General features: G+C 53.2%; 1 protein-coding gene across 1 annotated transcript in view; it reads right to left on the bottom strand.

Annotated features, from left to right (window-relative positions):
* The window catches only part of ZC3H3 (zinc finger CCCH-type containing 3), a 215,355-nt gene that overhangs the window by 208,111 nt on the left and 285 nt on the right, over window positions 1–6,959 (bottom strand). The gene's annotated exons all lie outside the window — the stretch shown is intronic.

Genomic DNA, 6,959 nt, shown 5'->3' with positions numbered 1-6,959 from the left:
AATGGTTGCTGAGATACTCTGGGGAACAGAGAGCCTTGCAACTAGAGGTGCCCAAAACAACTGAGTTTTCTTAGCCTTGCACAACAAGAGATGATAGGGCTGCTCTCTGCAAACGTGTCAGAGGAAGAAGGCAATATTGCAGGAAAAGGAAAACCTATTTGAGCAAGAATGAATCATAGTTTGGGTTGGAAGGGATTTTTGAAGGTCATGTAGTCCAATCCTCCTGCTATGAGCAGAAACATCTCCCACTAGATCAGGTTGCTCAGAGCCCCATCCAACCTGACCTTGAATGTTTCCCAGGACGGAGCATCTACAACCGCTCTGGGCAACCTGGGCCAGTGTCTCACCACCCTCATCATAAAGAATTTCTTCCTTATTTCCAACCTAAACCTACCCTCTTTCAGTTTAAAACCATTGCTACTCATCCTATCACTACAGGCCCTGCTAAAAATTTTGTCCCCATCTTTCTTATCAGCCCCTTTAAGCATGGCAAGGCCACACTCAGATCTCCTCAGAGCGTTCTCTTCTCCAGGTTGGACCACTCCAACCTCTCAGCCTTTCCCAATAGCAGAGCTGTCCCAGCCCTTGGACCATTTCCATTGCCAGGTTGTTGTCCCATTTTTCACCCACCAGTATCCCCCAGTCCTCCTCAGGGCTGCTCTCCGTCCCTTCATCCCCCAGCCTGTATTGATACTGGACATTGCCCCAAGTCAAGTGCAGGACCTTGCAGCACAAGAAGATAGTACTGGATTATTACATTTAGGCTTGAAACTAAATAGACACCTTCTAATCACCCTAAGAACAAGAGCCCGAACCAGGTGGGCTTATGTGGAAGAGATGAGCAGAGGACTGAGCTCAGACTCCGAGGAGATTGCACCCTGTGTTCTGCAGCCCCGCAACCCTGACATGCAGCGGAGACCTGACGTGGATGCAAATGCATGCAAATAAACCTTGCCCATGGTAAAGCAATCGGGCAGTATTTCCTCCCAGGCTCGCCATTCAGGAACATATTTTGCATCTTTTTGTGTCCCACTTCTGGTTTTTAACCTGTTTGGAGCATCAGCGTACCCGTCTCAGCCCTTCCTGACATCGCCTCGGGCTCTGCGTGCTGCTGCAATGAGGAGCGCGACCCCGCTCCTACAGCAACCCGTGGACGTGCTCAGCCTCCAGCTCGAAGAGGAGCTCAATGCTATTTCCCGCTGAAGAAAGTTACTTCTTCTCCAAAAAGTTTTTGCTATTTAACTTGAGGGGGAAAAAAAGTGCTTCCCAAGGGCAAGCAAACTCTAGAATCGCATTTTTGCTGATAATAGCAAGACTCAGGAGCGCGGGCTCAAGGGACGGAGATGTCTCTTGGGTTAGATAGAAAACAGAAAGGAAAATGTCAGTAACAGGAAAAGAAACTGCTGCATGACCCTAAGGGGAAAGCCGCTGTCATTTATCAAGTGGGCACTCATTTTCTGCTGCGATGTCTGTTTTTTGGCCCTCTCTCTTCCCTGCGGTCTCGCTGCTGGTGCACAGACCTAAATACATGTGTTTGGGAAAGAGAAATCCAAGCGATGATCTGTGTGCTTCCACGCCGCTGTTGTCCCCAGTCAGGGGGATTATTTTTCAAGCTATTTCAAGTAGGGATGGAGAGCAAAACATCTTTTTTTCTCCTCCGTGCTCACCCGCTGAAACCAGGATGGTTTGAGCTTGCATGGAGGCAGCAAGGACCGACCCCGAACCATAATCTTTCCTAAGCAGCAAAGCTGCTACACCTCAATTAATCCAACGACATCCCAAGTCCTCTGCTCCATGGGGCAGGGGATCCTGCGGTCTAATGACACCCCACAGCAAAATGCCTTTTCCTTAACTGAGTGAGGTGTCTGTGACCGTGGTGACTCGTGGGACTCCACCAGCTCCTGCTTTCCGTGGCTGTTTCCCTTGCGGTGTCACCCTTGAGGGTGCCCGAGCCCTGGCCCAGGCTGCCCAGGGGGGCTGTGGAGTCTCCTTCTCTGGAGATATTCAACCCCCACCTGGACGATGTCCTGTGCCCCCTGCTCTGGGTGAGCCTGCTTGGGCAGAGGGGTGGGACTGGGTGAGCTCCCAAGGTCCCTTCCAACCCCAGCCATTCTGTGATTCTGTGATTCTGTGAATGCCTCATTGCCAAGGGATATGACCAACCCAACATAAGACCATGGTAGCATCTCCATAAAAATATGTTCACATGAAAAAATGCTTACAGTTCCAGCTTCAATTGTAAAGGGGGGAGGACTTTCCTCCACAAGTGCTTGAGCCTTGGACTTTTCCCTGCTTGGAAAGGTTAAGAAAGAAATCCATATGCTGACAGTTATAAATATTTGCATTAGAAGTATGGTTTGCCCGTTCAGCTTGCACCACTGACTGGCATTGCTGGGCAAAGCTCTGCCGGAGAGCGTGCTTGGCCAGGGATCTGCACTTATCCCAGCCTAGTGCGGTTGCAACACCAGCTGCCGTTGCGACATTCCCGTGTTACAGGACCTGCAGCCCAGGGGTTCATTGCTAAAAAAAGTTTGCAAATCCTTTCAGCACAACAAGGTTTCGGGAGTTTTGCAATGCCACTGAAGAGAGGGGAAGCAAACTGTCCTCAACAAATACGAGTTGCGAGGTAGTGACGGAGCGGTGGCATTCGCTGGATCTTACAGCAGCTATCGAAGGAAAAGCAGCATCGGCTATTTCTTTGCAAGCCCTGGTGGAGAGGAAAGGACGCTCAGGAAGACGGTAGTGAAATTTTGAGACCTTTCTGGGTTTGTTTTGACTTGGCTGCTCTCCTGACAGGAGCTTGAGAGCTCTGTGGGCAGCACTGACCCACCAGGACATCTGTGAGCCATGAGAGCGAAGCAGAAGCTGATGCTCACGTCCAGCAGTAACTCTCAACCATGGAAAGCTGCAGAGGAAACTAAACTTATTTCATTCCTCCTGTGATCATTTTTCCCTGCCATACGCATAAATTGCACCCGCTGAAGCTCCTCTGTGTTTCGGTGGGGTTTATTGGCACCTCTTGATGGAGCTTTACTCTTGCAAAACAAAGGTTCTTGGGTGCATTCATGGCTCCTCCTTGAGCGCATCTCTGCCGTCCTGGTGTCAGTCCTGGCAGCTCCACGATGTCCCAACACCTCCTCTGACCTGCACAGATGAGTCACGTTGGGGTTTTTAAGAGGGATGCATGGATTTTGGGTGCTCAGCCTCTCCAGTTTCCCCCCCCCCGCCCCAGTACCCATGGGGGCCACATGCAAACAAGCAAGGAGGCTCCAGTTCCTCTGCCCCTTCCAGCCTCCGTAGGGTGCTTTGCTTTGGTAACAGCTTGCTTACAGCTTTGCTCCAGAGAAGCTAAAATTAAAACAGTGACTCCATTGCAGACTGAAAACAGAGCATTCCTTCTCCACCCGCGTGCTTTGGATGGACATCAGAAGCCAAACCCAGGCTGTTAAATCCCCTGTGTAAAAACAATCTTCTATTCTGATCCTCAGTCCACCGTGGCTCGCTGCGGTCAGGATGGTTCAGTTCCCAGACCAGCATTCAGGGGACTCCAAAATGGGATTTGCCTGGAAATGGAAAACATAAACACAAGAAGCCAGCATCTCTGCAGCTTATTGCCTTAAACAAAAGCTTATTCTGTGCCAGAGAAGGGGGAAAACAGAATTTAATTCATGAATAAATAAAGAAAAAAAAAATCCTTCAGGTTTTCATTTTCACCCCATCCATCCCCTAATTCTTCGGGAAAGGGGAGTTTTGCAGTCAGCCAATGCAAAGGTGGAGACCTCTCCCTGCTCCCCGGTCAGCCAAGACCCTTAGTGTGGGACCAGCCTTCACGGGGGCAAATGCCTGAATGCCCCAGACCTCTCTGGGCCACTGCCAGGTGGCACAAAGCTGCCCCCCGGATGCCCAAACCCACTGAAGTCACAGAATCACAGAATGGGTTGGGTTGGAAGGGGCCTCCAAAGAGCATCCAGTCCAACCCCCCTGCCATGGGCAAGGACATCTCCCACAAGATCAGGTTGCTCAGAGCCCCGTCCAGCCTGACCTTGAAAGTTCCCAGGGATGGGGCGTCCACAGCTTCTCTGGGCAACCTGATCCAATGTCCCACCACCCTCATCTTGAAAAATTTCTTCCTTATGTGCTATATGAACCTACCCTCTTTCAGTTTAAAACTGTTACCCCTTGTCTTACCTCTTCAGGCCATGGTAAAAAGCCTGTCTTCATCTCTCTTACGAACCACACTCAGGTCTCCCCAAAGCCTTCTCCAGGCTGAACCACCCCAACCCTCTCAGCCTTTCCCCACAGCAGAGCTGTCCCAGCCCTTGGACCATTTCCATGGCTTCCTCTGGCCCTGCTCCAACAGGTCCCTGTCTGTCCTGGGCTGGGGACCCCCGAGCTGGACGCAGGGCTCCAGGGGGGTCTCAGGCCAGCAGAGCAGAAGGGCAGAATCCCCTCCCTCACCCCGCTGGCCACGCTGCTGGGGATGCAGCCCAGGAGACGCTTGGCTTTCTGGGATGCCAGCGCACATTGCCAGCTTGTTGTCCCATTTTTCACCCACCAATATCATAGAAACATAGAATGTTTTGGGTTGGAAGATACCCTAGAGGTCACCCAGTCCAGCCCCCCTGCAGGGAGCAGGGACACCTTGAACCACATCAGGTTGCTCGCAGCCCCGTCCAACCTGGCCTGCAATGTTCCCAGGGATGGGGCCTCCACCCCCTCTCGGGGCAACCCCTGCCAGGGTTTCACCACCCTCACTGTCAAGAATTTCTTCCTTAGATCCAGTCTAAACCTCCCCTGCTTCAGTTTAAAGCCATCCCCCCTTGTCCTGTCCCAGCTGGCCCTACTAAAAAGCTTGTCCCCCCCTTTCCTCTGGGCCCCCTTGAAGCCCTGACCGGCCGCACTCAGCTCTGCCCGCAGCCTTCTCTTCTCCAGGCTGAACACCCCCAACTCTCCCAGCCTGGCCTCACAGCAGAGGGGCTCCAGCCCTCGGAGCATTTTAGTAGCCCTCCTCTGGCCCCACTCCAACAGGTCCATGTCCTTCTTGTGCTGAGGGCTCCCGAGCTGGACGCAGGGCTCCAGGGGAGGTCTCCCCAGAGCAGAGCAGAGGGACAGAATCCCCTCCTTTGCCCTGCTGGCCACGCTTCTCTTGATGCAGCCCAAGGTAGGGTTGGCTTCTGGGCTGCCAGCGCACATTGCCAGCTCATGTCGACATGTATCCCCCAGTCCCTCTCGGCAGGGCTGCTCTCCATCCCTTCATCCCCCAGTGTGTATTGATACTGGGGGTTGCCCCAACCCAGGTGCAGGGCCTTGCGCTTGGCCTCATTGAACTTCATGAGGTTCACACAGACCAGATCCTGCCAGGGCTACCAAAATCTCCATCCCTGCAATGGCAATTGGAGACAGCACTGGCAAAACCCGTTGAGACGGTGCTTTGCTCCGAAGTACCCGTTCCACCATTGTGTTTTTGGAGCAGCAAAGGTACAAACTGCTTTAATTTGCAGTCCCTCATATGTGTGAGCATCAAGATGTGTCAGCACACCCCATGCCATGACATGGGGGACCCCCGTGGTTTCCAGTGGGTCCGTAGGTGCTACCACCCTAGGGGCCATCGCTGCTCCTCAGCTCTTGTTGCTGCGATTCGGATGGGTACGCATGCGGATGGGACGTTTCTCCCGACCCTAAATCCTCCTCAACCCTGGGACCACTCCCCTTGCTTGGTGGCCAAGGCTGAGCTGCTCCTGCTTTGCTGTGGGGCTCTGGGCTCCTCTGGGATGAAATGTGGCTGGGGGGGAGGGAGGGGAAAGGTGCTGTTTCCAGCAAGACGAGAGTTAACCTAAAAGTAAGAATTCTCCGTGGAGGAGAGAAATTAATGGATCCCATAACCAAGGAGTGAACCTGCAAGCCAGGAGGATCTTGGCAGCCTCTGGGGAAGGAATAAGGATTTTGGAGGGCTCAGACCAACTCTGAAAGTGTCCCGTATTTAATGAATAAAATGGTTTTTCATGGATTTTAGACCTGAAATGGTCTGCACAGCTCCCTGCTCAGGGCAGATCCTGTGTCATCTCTCCCACCAGCGCTGGTGGCAAGCCCTGACTCTGCTGAGCCTCCATCACCAGGACCCCAGGTGCCTGAGCCTCCACCACCAGGACCCCCAGGTGCCTAGGCCTCCACCATCAGGACCCCCAGGTGTCTGAGCCTCCATCACCAGGACCCCCAGGTGTCTGAGCCTCCATCACCAGGATCCCCAGGTGCTTCAGCCTCCATCATGGGGACCCCAATACGCTCCAGGAGTCTCAGAGTCCCCAGCACCACGAGATCCCCTCCTGGTCCAAATCCTCAAAGCATGGGACTGGGAAAGAAGCCCCTGCTCACTTTCCCGCACCCCTGGTCCCACCTCGCACCCCTACCTCCCCCAAATCCCTGCCCAAAGCATCTGCCTCCGTAGCACTGGCAGGTCTTTGCCCCATCCAGCCCCCATCAGAGGGACAAATCGGGGGCTGTGACACCAAACCCTGTCCCTCTCTGCCTTCCCCCCTCTCTCCAGCTCCGTTTCTTTCCCCCCCACTGCAATCCCCAGCCCCTTTCTTCCCATATATTTGAGGCAGGACAAAACTCATGACAGCAGTGACTCCGGTTCCGGTCGCTCATGGGGCTTCACTCCCAGATCAGCATCGCAGGAGCTAAAGCCACAGCAGCTGCTTTCCTTATCTTTAACCCTTTTTTGCCAAACAACCACATTTCCACCCAGGCGACCCCCATCCCCATCCCGGGGTGCCCCCCAGCCAGCAGCAGGGCCTGGAGCACCCCCACAAAGCCGGATCCCATCTTGAGTTCCTCTAGATGTCACCCTCAGCCGTCTTTTCCCCCACTCGGATTTTCCTTTCTCCAAGATCCTGCATTTTTTTTTTTTTTTTTTTTTTTTTAATTTCTTTTTTGTTTTTTTTCCGCCCTTGTTGGTT

This window comes from Egretta garzetta, unplaced genomic scaffold (assembly GCF_000687185.1).
Source record: "Egretta garzetta isolate BGI_Z169 unplaced genomic scaffold, ASM68718v1 scaffold237, whole genome shotgun sequence".
NCBI classification, from domain to species: Eukaryota; Metazoa; Chordata; class Aves; order Pelecaniformes; family Ardeidae; genus Egretta; species Egretta garzetta.
Note: the sequence above shows the minus strand (reverse complement) of the source record. Positions and strands in the feature narration are given on the sequence as shown.